This window comes from Nilaparvata lugens, chromosome 4, assembly GCF_014356525.2.
Source record: "Nilaparvata lugens isolate BPH chromosome 4, ASM1435652v1, whole genome shotgun sequence".
Lineage (NCBI taxonomy): Eukaryota > Metazoa > Arthropoda > Insecta > Hemiptera > Delphacidae > Nilaparvata > Nilaparvata lugens.
In genome coordinates, this window is record NC_052507.1 from 64,862,095 (window position 1) to 64,885,714 (window position 23,620).

The 23,620-nt window shown below is 34.7% G+C and overlaps 1 protein-coding gene across 1 annotated transcript in view; it reads right to left on the reverse strand.

Moving 5' to 3' along the window:
* The window catches only part of LOC111051520 (neuronal acetylcholine receptor subunit alpha-7-like), a 271,196-nt gene extending 251,442 nt beyond the window's left edge, over positions 1–19,754 (reverse strand). Inside the window, exon 1 of the mRNA XM_039426189.1 lies at positions 19,708–19,754. The gene's annotated coding sequence lies outside the window, so the exon portion shown is untranslated. The remainder of the gene's footprint in view (positions 1–19,707) is intronic.
* Between the last annotated feature and the right edge of the window lie 3,866 nt (positions 19,755–23,620).

Here is a 23,620-nt window from a genome sequence, read left to right on the forward strand (position 1 = left end):
GAAAGCATCTAAACTGAATACCAATGTTAGGTTTATTGAGTCGGCAAGCAATAAATGCTCAGCTGCTTGGAAAATCATTAGAAAAAGTTCAAATCCATATCAACAATGGAAAACATCAGTCTCTCCAGATGCGTTCAATAAATATTTTTTAGAAGCAATAGAGAAGATTAACATTAGTATTACCGCATCAGAAATATCAGCAACCAACTTTTTGGAGTTTTCCCCTAGATCTGATTCAAGATTTGAGTTAAGAGAGGTATCAGTTGAGCAGGTTCTTGCCATTGTTTCGAAAATGAAATCTACAACTAGTAATGATATCTATAATATATCTAGCTCATTGATTAAAAAAGTTATTCATTCAATTGCGGACCCCTTAACATCATGTTTTAATGCTTGTATGAATGAGTCAGTCTTTCCGGCAGTTCTCAAACATTCTAGAACTGTGCCCATCTATAAAAAAGGTTGCAAGGATCAACCTGAGAATTTTAGACCAATATCTATCCCTCCAATTTTTAGCAAAATTTTTGAATACATAATTGGGACTCAACTATATGAATATTTGGAGAGTAATGGCCTACTCTCAGATACCCAGTTTGGTTATAGGGCTGGCAGATCAACTATTGACGCGGTTAGCTCCATTGTCGAAGATATTATGGACTGCTTCAATTCTAAACGTTATGCAGGCCTAGTGCTTTATGACTTAAGTAAAGCATACGATGTTGTAAGCCATGACATTTTGCTGAAAAAATTGCATCATCTAGGCGTGCATGGAAAGTCCCTCAAGCTCATAAAGTCGTATTTGAGTGAGCGTAAACAAACTGTCAATGTCAATAAAGAATTTTCCAAGCCTTGCCATGTACCTCAGGGAGTACCACAAGGTTCAATATTAGGACCATTGCTATTTCTTGTTATGATGAATGATGCAGGTTTCAGCACTGATTCAAGAATAGTTTGCTATGCAGATGACACCTCCATGCTCTCGACCGATTCTGACATTGCAACTCTGAAAGAAAAGATGTCTACTTGTCAAGAACAAGTGAGCCTATGGTTCAGGGCAAATAACTTGCTTCTCAATAGTGGAAAGACACAAGAAATGATCTTAGGTTTGAGACAAGTGGATGAGAGGAATGTGAAGAGTGTGAAGATTCTTGGTATACACCTCGACCAAAGACTAACATGGGGCCCTCATATTGATTATGTATGTTCTAAGCTGAACCGAGTTTTGTATCTCCTACGAAGATTGAAGGAATGTGTTCCTAAAGATTACCTTAGGATGACATACTTTGCTTTCTTTCAAAGTACTTTTTCGTATGGTCTCTCTCTATGGGGGTGTTCTCCTGATACTCATAAAATTCTACTGCTTCAAAAGAAGGCAATAAGAACTATTTCCAATGCTGACTACTTGGAGCACTGCAAGCCATTGTTCATCAATCAAGGGATAATGACTGTTTATAGCTTGTTTGTTCTCATGTTGGCCGTGAATGTAAAGAAAAATATGAATGAGTTTATATGTAGGGAAAATATTCACCACCATTATACAAGAAATAGGCAACACATTGATGTGCCCTATACCAGACTTAATAGAGTTCAGAGAAGTTCAAAGTTGGTTTCTTTAAAAATATTCAACAAGCTACCCATCAGTGTGAGAGCTATGACAATAAATGCCTTTAAAAATAGATTAAAAATGCTTTTAACGGAAAATCCTCTTTATTCACTAGCTGAGTATTTTAATATGGATGAAGGGATATTTAACAATTATTTCTGAACATATGTTTATATTTCCTATTGACATTATACTTTAAAGTAATATTATTGTATTATAGTACATAGAATTTGAGGAATTGACGTGATTATTTGTTTAGATCTTAATTTAATTTATGGCTGACGTTTCCAATTGTATATTCTGTATACTTAAAGGAATAAACTTTATTATTATTATTATTATTATTATTATTATTATTATTATTATTATTATTATTATTATTATTATTATTATTATTATTATTATTATTATTATTATTATTATTATTATTATTATTATTATTATTATTATTATTATTATTATTATTATTATTATTATTATTATTATTATTATTATTATTATTATTATTATTATTATTATTATTATTATTATTATTATTATTATTATTATTATTATTATTATTATTATTATTATTATTATTATTATTAACCTGCTCATAATATGCATTGTGCTAATCTCGTTTTGAAAAGGAGAGCATGGATATCTTGACAGAAGTGAAACGTTTGCTTGAGCCGGGATGCAAAGCTGCAAAAATTAGCTTCAAAACAAGCTTTGAGCCGGCAGCAGCTTGGAAATGTTGTCTAGACTAATTGGATTATTCCTGACCAGGCTTATTATTCGTGTTCCATCTGACAACAGAGCTGTCATTTCATCTCTGTGTGCTGAGAAAGAATTCCGTGGACGATGTTTTTCTGAGGGAATGACAGGTTGGATCAGAGATTATATATTAGTATTTTCAGGCCCGGTTGCACAAAAGCCGGTTGAATTTTAACAGTGATTAATTTCACAAGAACCAATCAGAGAAGCCGTCTTTTCAAAAACGCCTTCTGTGATTGGCTCAAGTGGAATTAATCAAGATTAAAATTTCAATGAAAATTTTTTTCTATTCTTATTCTGAGGGAATGATAGGTTGGATCAGAGATTATATATTAGTATTCTTAGTGCCGATTGCACAAAAGCCGGTTGAATTTTAACCGTGATCAATTTCACGAGAACCAATCAGAGAAGCCGTCTTTTCAAAAACGCCTTCTCTGATTGGTTCTTGTGAAATTAATTCACGGTTAAAATTTAACCGGATGTTGTGCAATCGGGCCTTAGTGTCGTTTTCTCTATGGTTTGATAAACTAACCTGTCTTTCATAATCGTTTTTGAGTATTTTTTACATTTTTTGTGTGCAAGAAATCGATCAAGAGAAAAATTTCAGAAAGAAAACCAAAATAGAAGATGAATTGGAAGAAGAGGGAGAGATCAAATTGGATGCGACATCTCAAGCTTTTCTATTAAATCACATTCTCGTGTGATAAATCGATAAAGAGAACATTTTCCTGGAGAACAGAAGGAGAAGATAAATATAGAGAAGAAGGTAAGGAATAGATTTATTAGATAATACTTTCATATACTTCTTCATGGAGCTGATATAATAAATTAGTTGGAAAAATTATAAAAGAAGTTGATGATTTATCATGACACTATTTTTAAAACACGTTAAATTTATAAAAATTGTATTTTTTGCCGAGGGTGATGCCTACATGTGCTCTAGGCTTGTGCTTGAGTGATGAGACGGATGATAATGAGAGATGAGAGTTATAGATATGGGAGTTACAGAGGAACAGACTCCTTTCTCTGAGTATAGCAGAGAAAATTTATTATGATGAAGTTTCAACATTTTAGACAATGAGAAAATTTAGGTTGAACTCTAGTGAGGTCCACGTTATAATGGCAGTATATGATTAACATTGGTGTTGCTATCCTTGTCAATCATTCGACAAAGCAGAGAGCGCTATCCTTTTCTAGTTCCGCAATGATGCTAGATCGTTTCTTAACAATGTCTATGCATAATTAATCAACAAAATATTATATTTCATTGATGAAGATTTATTACTTGCTCATTGAAGAGTATAGTTTCTCGATGAATAAAGCATAATTGATTATTCTAAACAAGAATGTACATTAAATATTTCCTTCTTAATCTTCATTTATACAAGGTTGAGGCTTGTAAATATTACATTAGATATACTGCTTTCAGCTATCCTCTATTGGAGGCATTGACAAGACGGAGGATCGGCACCGCTGTTATCCTATCTTTCTCCACTAACATTATAACGTGAACCTCACTATAGAGTAAATTTTATAGAAACTCAGTCTGTTAGGAATATTACGAAATTTGTGGTCCATGGTATCCCACAGAGCAATAGAGCATACTGAGAGAAGAAATTAGGAATTTGGCATGAAATACTCAGTATATTTCAGTGCGGAAAGGATTAAAACGATGGAATATCTAGTATGGTGGGTCACGTAGACTGAATGGTCGAAAAATATGGCCCCGGAATTCACTGCATTACATACCATAGGAAGGGATGCGAGAAGCGAGATAGAAGACTATAGCATGGTAAGACCATCCTTGATCCAAGAGAGACAAAAGATGAGGAAACCATTCTTTACAGAGAATGAAATATAGGGCCATTGGAGGAGAATTTCAGAGAAATTGTAATGGATGATATTATGAGCCTCTAGAGGAGCCTGAAGTGCTCGGTTTTCTGGTATCAACATATAAATAAATATTAATATAAATTGAGCACTTGATGTTTCTACTACCGATGTGGTACCCTATTTTGTCGTTTGCAAGAATTGCACCTTGGAAAGCTTGTGTACCATTACTATTTTTTGGACATTTTATTAATTTATCAAATTTGTGAATGGAATAGATTTGGGCCAAGCCTGTTGTTCCTTCCTAATCATATTTATATGATTTGTGATACTGTCCACGAATAGATAAATAAATAATCCTCTTCATTCGAATGCCATCTTCTGAATTTTCGTTTCTTCCAAAATTTGAGTCTCTCAGAAGCTTTTAAATAATTTGTTTCTCCTCTTTCTTCCTCTTTTTGAATAATTTCCTCATCCTCATGCAGCCTTTATCTTCGCCAAACAAAACTGTGATTAATTTATTAAACTCCGTACAAAATTACTTCTGACTTGGAGGAATATACGACTCAGAGAAATGGAGGTAGATCAGCCAATTAATGTGATGGATACAGTTATAGGTGGAAGAGCAGTTGCCAATTTGTCGATTAGAATCAGTCGAGTCGGTGCTTGAAGAGAGGAAACTTCCCAAGTTTAACATGAACGCTTGAATACTCACAAGAAATTCGAGAACGCTGGCTGGTTCAAAACGGTAACATCGCAGCTTTTGTATCCCTACCGCTCTATTACAAAGCCCAAGTCAAAAATATTTTTTACAGAGTATAGGTCGAATATATCGACATGAATTATTTATTTAGCTTATGGCAGCATATATACACAACACATTTATAATCACAAAATTCAATTCAAACAATAGAAAATTCATAGATGGAACGAATAAAAATAGCTTAGTTACTTTTGACCTGGAAATTAGAGGCATGCTTCCAAGGTATTCAAGTAGGCTATTGATGCTGGTTTAGCCACCAGGAAATCTAAATAAATGAATCGATCTGATGCCTGACCGTTCTGTTCGTAATCTACATAGTCAACCGCACAAGAATAGTCCGATGGAAATTGGAACAGACGAGTCCAACGTTGCCGAATAAGAGTTGTTCAACGTTGTCCACAGCTGATTATGAATGAGAATAAATACTTTCATAATACATCGGACGAATTGGCAGAGTATATTGGGGCGGGGGGTGACGAGGATTCATCTATCCCAATTCCCATCGAGTGCAACGTTGCCAAATAAGAGTTGTTCAACGTTGTCCACAGCTGATTATAAGTGAGAATAAATAATTTCATTATACATCTGACGAATTGGCAACGTCTAATGTTGCGGTGAGTGACAAGGTATCATCTATTTCAATTACCATCGAGTGCAACGTTGCCAAATAAGAGTTGTTCAACGTTGTCCACAGCTGATTATAAGTGAGAATAAATAATTTCATTATAAATCTGACGAATTGGCAACGTCTAATGTTGCGGTGAGTGACAAGGTATCATCTATTTCAATTACCATCGAGTGCAACGTTGCCAAATAAGAGTTGTTCAACTTTGTCCACAGCTGATTATAAATGATAATAGATACTTTCATAATACATCCGACGAATTGGCAACGTCTATTGTTGCGGTGAGTGACAAGGAATCATCTATTCCAATTTCCATCGAGTACAACATTGCCTAATAAAAGTTGTTCAGTTCAACGTTGTTCACAGCTGATTATAAGTGAGAATGAATATTTTCATTATACATCGGACGAATTGGCAACGTCTATTGGTGTTGGGGGTGACGAGGAATAATCTATTCCAATTACCATCGAGTGCAACGTTGCCAAATAAGAGTTGTTCTACGTTGTCCACAGCTGATTATAAATGAGAATAAATAATTTCATTATACATCTGAGGAATCGGCAACGTCTATTGAGGAAAGGGGTGATGACGAGGGGCGACTCATCTATCCAATTCCCATCGGACTATTCTCTTACGGTTGACTATGAGAGTTGATGCAAGGTAATCTATTGCAGGGAAATGCAATGTCTCTCATCTTGCATACCTGGAACCTAGCTACACTGCGTGACAATAGAATGCAAGCTGTATCCTTGGCCTACGTCTCAGTAAATCGATTTCGTGGCTGGTAAACACTAGGTCTACAAGCTAAGCAATTAAACGACACAAATATCGAGACAAACGCTAATTGCCAATCCGTACAGAGTTGACTCTGAGTCCAATGATTAGACGGCAAATTGGAAAGCCAGTCGCCAACTTCTCCAATTCGATTCACTAATTACAAACAGAAACTATTCGAGCTCGCTTGATCCTTGTGTCAGCCAACAATCTATCAACCAATCATGTCAAATTAATTATGTAATTTGTCCAATTTTCAGTAAGATTCAGTTCGGAGTCGACTGATCTAGAATTCGTCGAACTCTGATTTCGCGCGCCTCATTATTGATTGAATTATGTGCGAATTCATGAAGAGAGAATTAATGAAAAGCGATTTCATGGTCAGAGTTTCATGGGAAGAGATTCTATGAAGAGAGATTTGATGAAGAGCAAATTGATAGAGAGCATTTTCATGGAGAGAGAGAGGGAGAGAGAAAATAGATATTATAGAAATAATAGGAAATAGAATAGAATGACTGCCTTTATTTTTGACCTAGAGAGAAAGAGAGAGAGAGAGAATAGAATGACTGCCTTCATTTTTGATCTAGAGAGAGAGAATAGAATAGAATGTCTGCCTTCATTTTTGACCTAGAGAGAGAGAGAGAGAGATTTCATGGAGAGATACATTCTATTGAGAGCGATTTCATGGAGAGTGATTAAATTGAGTTTGCTGGATGAGGCTGGTACAACATTTAATGACACTCAAATTTCGGGAAAATCAGAGATCCCGTAATTATGTGTCAATTAAGAGGCAAATTGAGTAATTCAGTAACGTATTGATAATAATCACTGATTGTTTAATGATACATTTGAACGCTGAGTACTATTCGGAATCAAATGCATGATCTATATATATAAAAGCGAAATGGCACTCACTCACTGACTGACTGACTGACTCACTCACTCACTCACTCGCAGAACTAAAAATCCACCGGACCAAAAACGTTCAAATTTGGTAGGTATGTTCAGTTGGCCCTTTAGAGGCGCACTAAGAAATCTTTTGGCAATATTTGAACTCTAAGGGTGGTTTTTAAGGGTTTAAAGTTCGTCTTCTAGCATGTATATTCTTCTTATTCTCTCAAGTATAAATGAAAAATGTCCATACCATATGTTAATATAGAACTATAATCTAGAGAGAGTACCTCTTCGAAACAGTTGTTAGCTGGTAACTAAATTAATAATTTTGTCAGGTTGGCATTAAGTTGAGTTGACTTTGTTAGGTTGGCACCCAATTGAAGATTGAAATGCATTTATCGCGGAAAAATTGATTGGGCAATGCTACTTCAATCACAGCTATTCCTGGGAATATTATATTACTAGCCGTCAGGCTCGCTTCGCTCGCCATATCCGTTTAGCCAGACGTTTAATCTGGGCCCCCGACTGGATCGTCCTAACATATGATCGTCCTACAAATGAAAAATGCAGGCGAGCGAAGCGAGCCTGCTGATCTCATTCTTGGACGATCCAGTCGGGTGTCCAGGGGGCGGAGCCCCCTTGCTAGACGGATATGGCGAGCGAAGCGAGCCTGACGGCTAGTAATTTATACTTTTATCACATGATAAGTGAGACAATAAGTGAGTAATCAGTATGAAATTATAAGTTTAATTATTATAATAATTGTATTCATCCGTTAGGGTTACTCTTGGATAGAATCTTATTATATTAAAGCTCAAATAATATAAATCCAAGTAGGTCTTCCCTTTTTTTAAATTGTTTACTTACGACAAGTAGTTTCGGCCATGATGCCGAAGTAATGGAAAAATTAATAAATATTATTGATAATGGCATCATGGCCGAAACATGTCGTAAGTGTACGATTTATAATAATAATAATAATAATAATGATAATTTCAAAAATGGGTACTTAGATTTTTATTTTTCATTTGTATATAATCATAATATATACTTGATAATATATATTTGTCGATAATACATAATTGATTGTTGTTCTTTTCGATTACAGATGAATAAGAACATGAAAAAAGATTCAAATTTTATCAAGCATTCAATAACAAATCATAAGTTTCAGGCTGAGGAAAATGTTGAATAATTTCTGCAACTCAATTGAGAAGGCATTGAGTTGACAATTAATTCATCAGGAGGAATGGAAATAACTAGGATATTGAAATTCGGTTTTGAAGCATCTAAATTCAAAAATCTACTCTGTGAAAATAATTAAGGACTGAAAATTTTGTGAGGTGAACAACTAAAAGACTTGACCTATTTCGGACTATGTGTAACCTTATCTCAATTTGGGAGAGGGATAGCACAAGGTAATCTTATTTTTTCTCTTCCTATCATTTCGATGATTTACTTATTGGGAGAGGAATAGCACAAGCTTGCATTATTTTTTCTCTCCCTATCATTTCGACTATGTACTTATTGTATGAATCAAAAAAGAATCAATATTGTAAAACGATACCATCCGCCGCTTCAGTCTTGTCGAGTGTCACCTAGTTTTCATTTTAAACCATCTAGTTATTTCACTTTTGAATTTCTCTTCCTTTGTCAATAAAGTCTGTACGCACCTGTATAAAAATTAAAACCAAAAACTGAGAGCACCTATCACAATTAAAATCCTCTATTGATAGCATTCTAAATATGAACTTCACATACATGTTAAATTCTCCTACAACAAAAGGTATAGATGCACATCATCTATAAGTCGACAGGTCCATTGTAGCTTATCAAAACATAAACTTTCACACATTTTGAGCATAGTGTGAATATCGCAAAGGCCTCTGCGGTTTACTGGTGGGAGAATTGTTGACGTTGATCCCAGCATCACATAACCTGGACGGACAACACAATCGCCAACTTTCCAAATTCAATGAAATTTGCCGATGGAATCCCTTTCAAAATGAGGTTGTGGTGTCTGAGAGGGAGGTTTGGCATGTCCAACCCCACCCCTAACCCTAACAGTACCCTAACCCCCTAACAGTTTCAAAGTCTCATGAGACCCCCAATCCGTGCAAAAGCTGTTACGGTGCCTAACATGCTTCTGAAAGTGAATGGCGGTTCACCTTGAAATGGAAGAGGCTCCTTTCTACCTCTCTACAACCTCAATCATGGATCTTTGTTGTTATTGGCTGTTGAAGCAGTGTATCCTCACTTTGTACACACCAACTTTCTCTGAAGTGAGGTTTACGTTATAATGGTGGTGGAAAAAGATAGGAAAACAGCGTCGCCGATTGTCTAATCACGTATTGTATTACATACTAGTAGGTAACCCGTGCTTCGCAAGGGTCTATTTTAAAACTGCAAAATGGAAACTTGACGTAATGAGAAATAGAAATTTGAAAATAGGCCTATAACCATCCTCGGTTAATGAAGAATCTATATGCAAAATTTCAAATTAATCAGTTGAGTATATTTTAGACGTGATGATGCGTCAAACATAATTCCCTATTTCTTACGTGTATAAGCCAGTTCTTTCCTTTATTATAGTATAGAAAACTGAAGAATACCTAATACTTGGAAACCTCACAGAATCATATTGATTTTTCCAATACATCAATAAATTTTAGTTCGATTAGGATCCTCCTCAATTTGAATCAGGCAGCCTTTTGTTTTCCCAATTCCAAACAAAATACCTACAATACTCGTTTCACTGGGAATTCGTGTCTGATATTACATTATAACTGAAGTATATAAATTATTACTTATTTTATTGTGATCTATTCATGTTTTTCTTATGAAATTCAATTATAGGCCTACAGCATGAAGACTATGTCCAATTCATTTGTACTGGTGGCAAAATTTTACATTAAAAATAATTATTTGATAAAATCCAAGTTCAATAGTAATGAAAACAAATTCTTTCAAAAAATAATTGATAATAATACGTTTCGAGGGGAAAAATAAGGAACAAAAAAAATGGGAAGCATCGGGGATTCGTACCGAGGAACCATCGCTCCTTAAGCAAGCGTTTTACCGCTGCGCTACATAGACGTTCGTAAATGGTATAGTCTTATAACCTGCTCATAAAAAGACACACTTTGGGTTATGGAACTTCATGTAGCCTATGGTAGCACAGATGAGTTTGAACATTAATTCTGAAAAATCTAGAAGGAAAATTGAAATTTGGGCTTCCAGGTGCACGAGATTGATATTTTTAGAATCTATGTTCAAAACTTGGAGATCTAAATCATTCCCGTTTCTCCGGTATGCAATCCACAAGTTGACATGTTTTGATGCGAACAAACGAACAAACGAACACACGAACAAATACAACCCTACTCTCTGTTATTATATAGATTTTGTTGACAAATTTATAGGAATTTAATTTCTTGATTTCCTATGTTGAAATTGATTAAATGAAACTAGATGAATGATGAAATAATTGACCGAGCGAAGTGAGGTCAAAGATTCAAGTCGACGGTTTGGCATTTCTCTTAATGTTTAAATGTTTATATGTTGCGCATTCACGGCGAAACGCGCTAATAGATTTTCATGAAATTTGACAGGTATGTTCCTTTTTCAATTGCGCGACGACCTACATACAAGGTTTTTGCAAATTTTGCATTTTAAGGATAATATAAAAGGAAAAAGGAGCCTCCTTTATACGCCAATATTGGAGTAAAAATCAGACTATAGAATTATTCATCATAAATCAGCTGACAAGTGATTACACAGATGTGTGGAGAAGCCAGTCTATTGCTGTATTTCCATAAGGTCTATAGTTTCAATCAGGTACTTGTGGATGAGAATACTGCGTGAGGTCTACTGTTCACAGAACTACTAGTTTTAATGTTGAATAACAATATTGAAATAAACTGTTACAAATGATAAACAAACTTTACTGGTTGAAAACATCACAGGCGGCAATCATATGATTCGCCACAAATTTTGTGGGATACTTGATTGCTGAAGCAATGTATCTCCGCTTTGTACATACTGACTTAATCTATAGTGAGGTCCATGTTATAATGTTGGTGGAGAAAGATAGGAGAACAATGTCGCCGATTCTCTAATCACGTATTGTATCACATATTTTGTTGACGAATTTGTTGAAGCAGTCAGTGTGTCTTCGTTTTGTACACACCAACTTCCTCTAAAGTGAGGTTCACGTTATAATGGTGGTGGAAAAAGATAGGAGAACAACGTCGCCGATTCTCAAATCACGTATTGTATCACATATTAATTTGTTGACAAATTTGGTGAGATACCTTTTCAGATTCCAGACACTACTTAATCTCGGAGTTCAACGGATGGTAAATTTTCAACTGTTGAATGCACACTCCAATTTATTCAAAGAAAGAGTATTCGAAATACAAGAATATCTATATAATAAGAGAAAGTAGGGTTGTGTTTGTTCGTTTGTTCGCATCAAAACATGTCAACTTGTGGATTGCATACCGGAAAAACGGGAATGATAAAGATCTTAAAATTTTGCACAAAGATTCTAAAAATATCAATATCGTGCACATCGAAGCCCAAATTCTAATTTTCGTTCTAGAGTTTTCAGAATTAAGTTAAGCCTAGTTTATACAATGCCAATTGGCGAGACAATGGCCCATATGAATAGAACCAGAGCTAATGCTCATGAGCAAGAGCATGGAGCATAAGGTTTTGCTCATGAGCAAAAGGTAGAAGCAAAAGCATTTGCTCATTTTTATATGAATAAGCTTTACCTTATACTCTTATCTTATGCTCCTGAACTCTTGAGCAAATGCTCACGTATTTTGAAGATTTTTCATCAGCTGATTCGCTTTTGTAGCCTTACTTTGTTTTTATAGCTCACGGAAGCGCTAAATATGCAAGTAGGGGACACCGCTTGTGTTTGCGTCGTCTGCTGTGTTTTCTATTCATGAATAGAGTTTTAGGTTAGTTGAGTTTAGATTTTTGAAATAATAGCGTCAAAAATGTCATTTCTGTAATAATCTTCAGCATATTCTTATTAATATCAATAGCTTCTTATAATCGTCTACACTCTCATCTTCTCAAATGCCTATTTCATATTTTGTGTTACCTATCTTTATATCAGGTAGCTGCTATCTTTTGTATTTATTGTTTTGTATGAATAATGGTGATGTAAACTAGAGCAAATGGTTTTATTCATATGGGCCAATTGTCATGAAATCATTGTCTTTATTATACACTTCAGGCCAATTGTCTTGCCAACTATTCGATGTTTCTGAACGGGTAGTATTATAGTCAACTGTCTACTAACGTTGATGGAAAGATACATTTCCAAGATGTTCGATGTTTTCGAACGGGTAGTATAAATCAGGTGCGTACAGATATACGCGCCGCGAACATGAGCAATTCACTTTTAATCAGCTGATGCCAAGCTTTTTATATCTGTATCTTACCGTTTCTGTAAAAATACAGATATAGTCAGCTGATTAAAAGTGAATTGCTCATGTTCGAGGAGCGTACATCTCTACGCACCTTTATAGTCCACTAGACAGCTGATTTATGATGAATAACTCTAAAGTCTGATTTTCACGGTGATATTGGCGTTCGAAGGAGGCTCCTTTTCCTCTTGTATTATTCTTAAAATGCAAAATTTCAATAACCGTATGTATACGTCGACGCGAAATTCAAAAAGGAACATATATGTCAAAATATCATAAAAACTATTGCTGCGTTTTGCTGTAAATACGGAACATAAAAACATAAATATAAACATATAAACATAAAGAGAAATGCACAACCGTCTACATAAATCTTAGACCTCACTTCGCTCGGTCAATTATAGATATCAGCCCTTATTTATTCTATTTCATCCTCTGATAAGTGCACGAATGAATAATATTGATAATATTATAACAATTGAATTTGAATGTTAATCAATGTGGGACTATATTTAATATACAACACAAGTCAATTCCAATAAAGCAATGTAGGACAGCTGCCTCACTAATAGCCCTTCATGGTTTATATTATTAATTTTCATCTCATTAACGCGATAACTCTCTCTAATATTGCAGTGGACGATCAACAATAAATTAATACTGCGGAATTGAATACTGATTTCAGTGTCCCACACGTTGATCGATATATCACTGAATCGATGTTCGAGAATCGACTATCGATTACGATTATCGAGTATCGAACAGTACGATGTTCCAGACTCGGAATTCTTCACGCATTGTTCGACGAAATCACACCGATTGAATGATCAATAAATCGCCTGTAATCGGGATACATAATACATTAAAGCATGATGAACCAATCGCCTGTAATCGGAATAAATAATACATTAATTGGAGCGTGATCGCAATGCGATTCTGCAGAGAACAGATTACGGAAAGCATGACAAAGCGTTTAATAATACATAATACGATTTTCTTCGGCTTCATCGCGCGCTAAAATCTATTCAATTTTGCTTGTCCACGTCCAGAGTCGACAAGTGTTTTGAATTACTGGGATATATTTGATTTCACATGAGATTGATGAAATGAAAAGCTTTCAGCTCCACAATTGAATGATCATTCGTTTAAAAGCATGGAAAATACTGTCAGCTGGAAGATTATCGATAATTTGAGTTGATATGAATGATTAGTTGATATTATTCATCCACTGATTTATTCATTTATTGTTCGACGATTACTGAACGTAAAATGTGATGACTAGTGCCTCGAGTCTTCAGTTTCTTAAGATTACTTTTGATTGATTTATCAACTTCAAATTTCCACTAGTATCCTTCAAACCATCATACAGTTATAGTTTGTTTGCCAACGAAATTTACTCAATCCTTCGTCCTTTCCGAAGATTTAAGTGGATAGCATAACCTATAATTTTTATTCATTCATAACTCTAGCTTCATTGTATTATCATTCATCCCATCATCATCACCTAGGCTTAAAATACTTCTAGAAAGTCACCTTTGTAAAATAAAATAAATTCAACAAGGTAACATTGAAAGTGCATAAGAAAAAATCTGGCGCACTCACACAACTTTCCTTGCCGTTATGAAAATTGATCACCTGACGCTAGTGTTCACGCGCATCTCAAGTCTACTATTCAAGGATTTGAGCCAGCTGGTGACAGGACAATAACGCTGTAGACACACAGTTTGCAATCGAATAATCACATTTTCTCGAATTTCGAGCTTATTTTCAATTTTAGGTGAAAATGTTACTGAACATTAATTGTAGAGATTTTTATGCTCAATCTTTCCCACTTCATTTTTTTGTTTAGATTCTATCTAAAGCCTGATAATTTGGAATCTGAAATGAAAATTTGCATAGATGAGGCGGAGCTCCTGGAATTTTTACAGATATGAGACCTATTGCAGTTGATAGAGCTTATCAATGACTTTTTTAGGTACAAATTTGTTCAAAATCGTTGGAGCCATTTTTGAGAAAATCGCGAAAAACACTGTTTTTGACAACATTTTCGCCATTTTAGCCTCCATCTTGAATTGCATTTGATCGGAATCGTTCGTGTCGGATCCTTACATTGTAAGGACCATAAGTTCCAAATTTCAAGTCATTCCGTTAATTGGAAGATGAGCTGATATCGTGTACATGGACGCACATACACATACTCATCTAGTTATTGTAGATTATTTATTTGACAAGCTATGATGATTCTTCACAATTGAATTGAGCTTCGTAAGTTCCATGTTTATACATACACGAAGACAAACTTTTAATGGAATAACTCGTTTTCATGGGATCTTTTATGAATAGAATGCAAGACTTGTAGATCTATTCAACTGAAAAGACTAATTCGAATATTTCCCTTAGGAGTCGTAAAAATGAGACTAGACTAGAATCAGCGTTTTAGTTCCGAGTAAAAAACATGAGTTTAGTAAGTGAAATCCACAACTTGCGTATGGAAAAATCAATCGAAACCTAATAAATAAATGGAATTCAAACATTGGTGATTCTCCCAGCTCCCAGAACATTCTTTGCAGTAATAAAACAATTTTATGACGGCGATAAACGTGCAGCGATTGAAGTGAAATTTGAGGAAAATCCAATAGAGAATAGTCTAGTAATAGTGGGTTATGAAGAAATGAAGAACAGATAGAGGTCTTACATCACAGAATACGAACACAAAACTATTTTACGAGGTCTTCGGAAGATTTCCTACTGGATCAAACGCAATTACTCCACCATAAATCTAGTTTATTTGCCACCTGGAGGAAGTTTTGTGTTGCATTTCCAGACATTTTGGAGCACAGGGTTAGTTTAGACTCTAGAGAATGGGGATATTGTATACAACATAACAGCATAGAAAAAAGATTGCATAAGAAGATATCCCATGGTATAGGGTGTTTATGTACCAAATTTCACTTTTCACACCCTTATTTTCATGACATTATCTTATTGGTCAGCTTCCACTTCCATGCAGCATGATAGGCTGTCCGATCACTGTCCGATTACTGTCCAATAACTGTCCGATAGACTTTGTTTTTAATATTATTATCAAGTTATCTTTTTCAAATTCCTATACAATATCAGAGAGGGAAGATAGCATGAGATGATATTCCATGGTATAAGATGTTTATGTTTCAAATTTCACTGTTAACTCAACAAGCCGATAATCCTAGTAGTTCTTTTTGGTGAAGCTATGTGATGCTGGTAGTCTATCATTCGACAAAGCAGATAGCACCATCCTTTTACAGCTCCACAACGTTGCCAAATCGTTTTCCAACAGTGTAAAAATATAATTCAATTTCAATTATGAAAATTCATCAGCTAATCATTGAAAAACAATTTTTCTTAGCGGATAAATTATGATTGAATATTCTAAACAAGAATAAACAGTTGATATTACACCAGATATACCGGTATCGGCTATCTGCTATAGGAATTAGTGAAAAGGCAGAGAATCAGCAACGTTGTTCTCCTATCTTCCTCCACTACCATTGACCTATAATCCCCTTTAAAATTAATTATTTCAAACAAGTATGAACAGTTGATATTACACCAGATATACCGGTATCGGCTATCTCCTATAGTGACAAGGATCTCCTATAGTGACCTCTGGCAGTGGCAAGGCAGAGAATCAGCAAAGCTGTTGTCCTATTCTCCACGTCCATTGTAACATGGACCCTACTATAGGATACATACTACTTCTGAGAATATCAACCTATCAATATTAAAAATAGGCAACGCTGTTCTGATATCTTTCTCCACTGGCATTACAACGTGGACCATACTAAAGGATACGTACCACTTCTAAAAGAATATTAACCTATCAAAAACAGATTCTCAAGTCTCATAGTAAAACTTCCTCTCTATTATTTTATATTCCACTGAATATACTCAGGTTATTGATAAGACATATTGGAAATTTCAATTGAGCTCTAGAGCTCATAGAGAATTTTCATGAAGTCTGCTTAATGGAATCAAGAACGGAAATCGGATCGGAATGCCCTGACTAGGTCAAGTATCATTATGTGCAGCTAGAATCAAACGACATTTTAACGAGAGATTCAAGTATTGAATCTGTTTCCAAGCTCAGTCTCTTCAGAGGAAACGTGGAGTGGTTGAGGGCATAGAATCAAGCAATCTGAGTTTAAGTATAAATTTTAATGATCTGAGTAAAAGTTTTTCTGGTTGAGGGTGATAGAAGCATGTGAAATGTAGGCTGGTAAAAGAAGACGTAGAAAAAAGTGGTCTCAAGAAAGGAAACATGATGTCATGAGAAAGGAAACAGAATAATGCCATGAGGAAACAAATAAGTATCATGAGAAAGGAAACAAAGAATGTCTTGAGAAAGAAAAAAGTAACAAAGAAAGAAATGAAGACCCGTGCTCTGCAAAGGTCTATTTTGAAACATGAGAAACTGAAAAATTGACGTAATGAAATTTTGAAGAATTGAAAATAGGCCTATAACCATCCTTGGTTAATTAAGAATTTATATGCTCAATTTCAAGTTAATCAGTCCAGTAGTTCAGACGTGATGATGCGTCAAACATAATTTTTCTATCCCGTACATGTATAAGCCAGTTCTTTACTCTATTATAGTATAGATTATAGAACTCCCATGAATGAACAAAATATCATTCATGCAATGAAGAAATATTATCCCAGTCAATTGTTCTGGAGCGCAACTAACAAAGTTATCATAGTCAATATGTTCGAAACAGATAGGCACTCAAAGAAGAAGAAGAAGAAGGAGAAGAAGAAGAGGGAAGAGAAAAAATTCTTGGAGAATTAGGGCTGGATCATATTAAGCGTTTTTACAGGTGCCAACCCAATCAGCCAAACGGAGAGCTTATTGCCCTACCGACTTTAGAAATGCCTCGAAAAACTCTTAATATATATTACTTAATAGTAATAGTAGGTATTGTTAATATGGTCTGAACCTAATTCTCAGTAAAGTTTTCTCTAACTTCTTCTTTTTTCATTTTTCTTAAGGTGCCTGTCCGTTTCGAACGTTAGCGTTGGATATTTGAAACGCCTGAGAAATGCTTTAATGGCTCTAAAATGAGTCAAAAACGCTTATTAAGGTCTGAACCTGAATCTAAATATAGTTTTCTCCACCACCTTCTTTTTCTTCTCCTACTTAGGATGCCTGTCCGTTAAGAATGTTGACGATCATATTTAAAACGCCTGAAAAACGTTTGAAAAATGCATCATATGGTCAGGCCCTAATTCTCACTCGTGGTTCAGTCTCTATTTTTTTCAAAATATTTTCTCACTTGTTGAAGTTTTTATTCAGTTCCAAATCATCGAATACCAATTATTCAATGAATCAACACAATATAAAACCCATGAAAATCAATTGAAATTCAAATCTCGCTCATGGTTAAGTCAATGTTTATTTTTTCAATATAATTTCTCACTATAAAAAGTTTTTATTCAGTTTTTTAACATCAAATACCAATTATTCAACCAATTAACACAATATAAAACAGAGGTGAAATTGGAGTTTGTTGTATGAGACATCATTAGGACAGTTTGAAATTGGAGGTGAAAATATATATTCTCAATCGTGGTTTAGCGACCATTTTTCCAACATTATTCCTTTCTAGAAAAAGTTTTTCATCCAGTTTTCAACATCAAATGCCAAATATTAAATCAATCAACTTAATATAAACCAGAGAGAAATGAATTGAAATTGGAATGTGATGTGACACGTGATTCGAACAGTTTGAGTTTGGAGGTCAAGAGTGGTAAAGATAATAATTCTCATCCGTAGTTTGGTCACCGTTTTTCCCATATTATTCCTTCCTTGTAGAATTGTAGAAGTTTTCATCCAGTTTTCAACATCAAATACCAACTATTTGATCAATCAACACGATTCAAACCAGAGGAAAACAATTGAAATTGGATCTGATATATGAGACATTATTTGGACGGTTTGAGTATTTCAGTCACCATTTTTTTCAATCCTTTTTCTCACTTGGAGAAGTTTTCATTTACTTCATAAGACTGTAAGATTTTGAGAGTTTAAGTTTGGAGGTCGAGAGTGGTGAGGATAATAATTCTCTTCCGTTGTTTAGCCAATATTTTTCCTATATTATTCCTTTCTTGAGAAAAATTTCATCCAGTTTTCAACATCAAATACCAAATATTTAATCAACCAACACAATATAGAACAGATTAAAATCAATTGAAATTGTATCTGATATATTATGAGTCGTGATTTGGAGAGTTTGAGTTTTTTAGTCACCATTTTTTTCAATCCTTTTTCTCACTTGGAGAAGTTCAATTTAGTTCACATCATGTACCCAATTATTCAATCAATCAACACAATATGAAACAGAGGAAAATGGATTGAAATTGGAATTTGATGTGAGATTTGGAAGGTTTAAAATTGGAAGTCAAGATTGGTGGAGATAATATTCTCATTCGTGATTAAGTCACCATTTTTCCAACATTATTTCTCTTTCTCGTAAAAATTTTAATCAACTTTACAACCTCATGTACCAATGGTTTAATCAATCTATACAATATAAAACAAAGAGAAATGAATTGAAATTTGAATTTTATGTATAAGACGTGATTTGGATGGTTTGAGTTTTTTAGTCACCATTTTTTTTTTCAATACTATTTCTTACTTGGAGAACTTTTCATTCAGTTTACGTCATCATGTGCCAATTCTTAAAAAATCAACACAATATAGAGCAGAGAAAAATGAATTGAAATTGGGATTAGATACATGAGACATGATTTGGACAGTTTTAGTTTTTTAGTCACCATTTCTTTTCCAACATTATTCCTTTCTCGGGAAAGTTTTCATCCAGTACACAATATTAAATACAAGGTATTTCAGTCAATCAATACAAGATAAAACAGAGGAGAATCAATTGAAATTGGAATCTTATATAGGCGATATGATTTATGGAGAGTTTGAGCTTGGAGGTCATGATTCGGGGTGAAGAGGTCACAGTGACGTGTGACTCACCCGACAGACGAACGAGGAGGCTCCACAGCAACACGACCGCTCCTTGCAAGCGCCGCATCACTACTGAGTTCTCAGCAGCCGACTGACCCAATCACAACCCCTCCCACTTGCCAGCTAGTGTTGCCAACCTACCCCACAAACTTCCAACTATCAGTGACAGAATTGGAGACAAGCGCTTTCCACGGAATATTTTCCACTTTATATTGAGGTGATCAAATAATAACTAGAATCTAGTATTTAGCAACTAGCAATTAGTTCTAGCTAGTCCAAAAATCTGGTGTGGCGCACTCACACAACTTTCGTTGCCGTTATGAAAATTGATAACCTGACGCTATAGTGAGGTCCACGTTATAATGGCAGTATACAATTGACAATACTGTTGCTGTCCTTTTCTATCATACAACGAAACAGATAGCGCTATCTCTCTCGCTTTGCAATGTTGTCCGTTTGCCAGAATATTTTATTTTGACTTTTGACAGTGACTTTACAAAAGTAGACAACAATTCTTAGTCGCCATTTTTTTATCTTTATTCTATAAAAATATTTGAGTACACAAGTCGTACAATTGATTTAAAATGTATTTTTGAAACAATTAAATAATTTTTAGACATTACCGTATGAGAAACACAAATTAAAATACCTGAAATTACATTTTAAAAGTTGATAACTAACCATCCTAGACTCCATCCATGCTTCAGTTAGCCTACAAGTATAGGTTAGACCTACTCGTACCGGTATAAATAATATTGAAAGGTTATTTCAGAATTATTTTCATTAAAACTACTTATTTTAAATAGGATATCTATTTTCTATTATTTAGAAAAAATGGAATAGCATAACTACCAAATAACTTGATTTCTGTTGTTTTGGAATTCAGATTGTTGTATCACAGCTTTTTAAATTAGCCGCCATTTCAGCTTTGTATAAAAATAAAAAATCTGGTGTGGCGCACTCACACTACTTTCCTTGCCATTATGAAAATTGATTACCTGACGCTAATGTTCACGCGCATCTCAAGTCTACCATTCAAAGATCTGAGTCAGCTGACAGGACAATAACGCTGGATACACACGAGGTCTGCTATCTCTTCATAGTGGATGATTTGATAGAATCAACAGTAACCAACAGTTTGCAATTCAATAATCACATTTTCTCGAATTTCAAGCTTATTTTCAGTTTTAGGTGGAAATGTTACTGAACATTAATTGTAGAGATTCTCATTCTCAATCTTTTCCACTTGAAATTCTAATTATAAATTGCATCAGAAGCCTGATAATTGGGAATCTAAAATCCATCTTTGCTTAGATAGTCCAAGCTTCACTTCCATATAGGTTGCAATGCTTCATATAATTATACGTTTTGAGCAACCGTTTTCTCACCTCTAGACTCAATTATCTTGCAGTCAATATCCTCTTTTCATGATTGAAAGCGTTCTTTGCTTGATAGATCATGATAGGTACATCTCTACTACTTCTTCCATCATTACTGATCCTGCTTCCGAGATAGTTTAGTTGAACTCCTTTACTTCTTTCATGACAATTCGACTGAGTCATTGTCAATATTGTAGAACCGTTCGATAATTGAATAAAAACACACATATGTTGTCAAATTCTACACAGTTTTATTTGGTACAGGACCATGGTTTCGTGAGCACACCAAACTTGAAAATGTGACCGGTGTGGTCACGAAACCGTGGTCGTGTACCAAATAAAACTGTTGACAGCATATGTGTGTTTTTATTCAATTCTTCTATGACTTTATTCCTCAGTCTCAATGCTGTACTATTTCCTCTGTTTCTGCTACACAGAAGAGGTAATGGAGCAAAGGGTACCTTGGTTCTTTATCATGGAGAATGGATGAAAACTCTTTGAAGTAGAAGATAAGGTAGAAACCTTCCATCTATTTCACTATCCATGACGAACTGCAAGTTGATAATGCGTTTCAAACTATTCTCGACGACACTACAGTCTAGCTTTTGAATATTCGACCGAGCGAAGTGAGGTCTAAGATTCAAGTCGACGGTTTTGTCATTTCTCTTGATGTTTAAATGTTTGACTGTCTATATGTTTATATGTTGCGCATTTACGGCGAAAAGCGATGATAGATTTTTATGAAATTTGACAGGTATGTTCCTTTTTAAATTGCGCGTCGACGTATATACAAGATTTTTGGAAATTTTTCATTCCAAGGATAAATATAAAATGAAAAATCTGGTGTGGTACACTCACACAACTTTCCTTGCTCATTGAACTATAAGCCTCATTATCAAACGAGAATAATTTAGGGGAATAACATAATGACGATTGACGGCAACATATTTGCAACTACGATCAGACTACTGTATATGTGTATATACAATTGTTTTCAGAGTACTTTTTCCTTTATGTAAATTGTGAAATTCGATGATTTTTTTTGAAATTCGTCAAAACAGCTGTTCTACAGATGAAATATCTTGACTATGACTGTGTTCTTTTTATAAACTGCTCTACCTACCGTACCCACGGTATATGGAAGAAGAAAAAGTAAAAATCGTGTACCTACCTATCTCATGCACAAGAAGGAGGTTACAAAGTCCATTTCTCAAGGATTGGCCGGACCCCCCCATTAGTACCCAAGGAAAAAGACTCATGTCAGTTGATAGAGCTAATAAATAACTATACAGGGTATAGATTTGAAAAAATCGTTAAAGCCGTTTTTGAGAAAATCGTGAAAAACATGGTTTTTTTGTAACTGTCATTTTTCTCAAGAATATTACGGAGCTCCTGCAATTTTCTCAGAAATGAGACTCATGTCAGTTGATAGGGCTTATAAATAGCTATCCATGGTATAAATTTGAAGGAAATCGTTGGAGCCGTTTTCGAGAAAACCGTAAAAAACATGGTTTTCTAGTCATTATCCGCCATTTTTCTCAAGAATATTACGGAGCTCCTGAAATTTTCCCTCAAATGAGACTTATGTCAGTTGATAGGGCTTATAAATAGCTATCCATGGTATAAGTTTGAAGGAAATCGTTGAAGCCGTTTTCGATAAAACCGTGAAAAACATGGTATTTTAGTCATTATCCGCCATTTTTCTTAAGAATATTACGGAGCTCCTGAGATTTTCCCTGAAATGAGACTTATGCCAGTTGATAGGGCTTATAAATAGCTATACATGGTATAAATTTGAAGAAAATCGTTAGAGCCATTTTCGATAAAAACGTGAAAAACATGGTTTTTTAGTAATTATCCACCATTTTTTCCGCCATCTTGAATTGAATTTTATTGAATTTCTTATTGTCGGGTCCTCATGGTATAAGGACCTTAAGTTTAAAATTTCAAGTCAATCGGTTAATTAGGAATGGAGTTATCGTGTTCACAGACATACACACACACACACATACACACATACACACACACAGACCAACACCCAAAAATCATGTTTTTGGACTCAGGGGACCTTGAAACGTATATAAAACTTGAAATTGGGGTACCTTAATTTTTTTTGGAAAGCAATACTTTCCTTACCTATGGTAGTAGGGCAAGGAAAGTAAAAAGGATCCTACTTCATACGCCAATATTAGAGTAAAAATCAGACTATAGAATTATTTATATTATTTATAATAATTATTTAAAATATTATAGAATATTCAGCTGTTTAGTGGACTATAATACTACCCGTTCAAAAACATCGAACATCTTGAAAATGTATCTTCCCATTAACGTTGTAGACAGACCTGATAACAGCGCTCACACTCACATTCCAGGTCACGGTACGATAGGACAGAAATCTCTATGTTTATTTAGGATTTTTTCTACACATTCTAAATTGAAATTATTCATTAATTTTTGAGAAAACATAACAACAGGTCAATGTAACTTACTGAGCGTGAGGTCTACTGTTCACAGAACTAATAGTAGATATTGAAAACTAG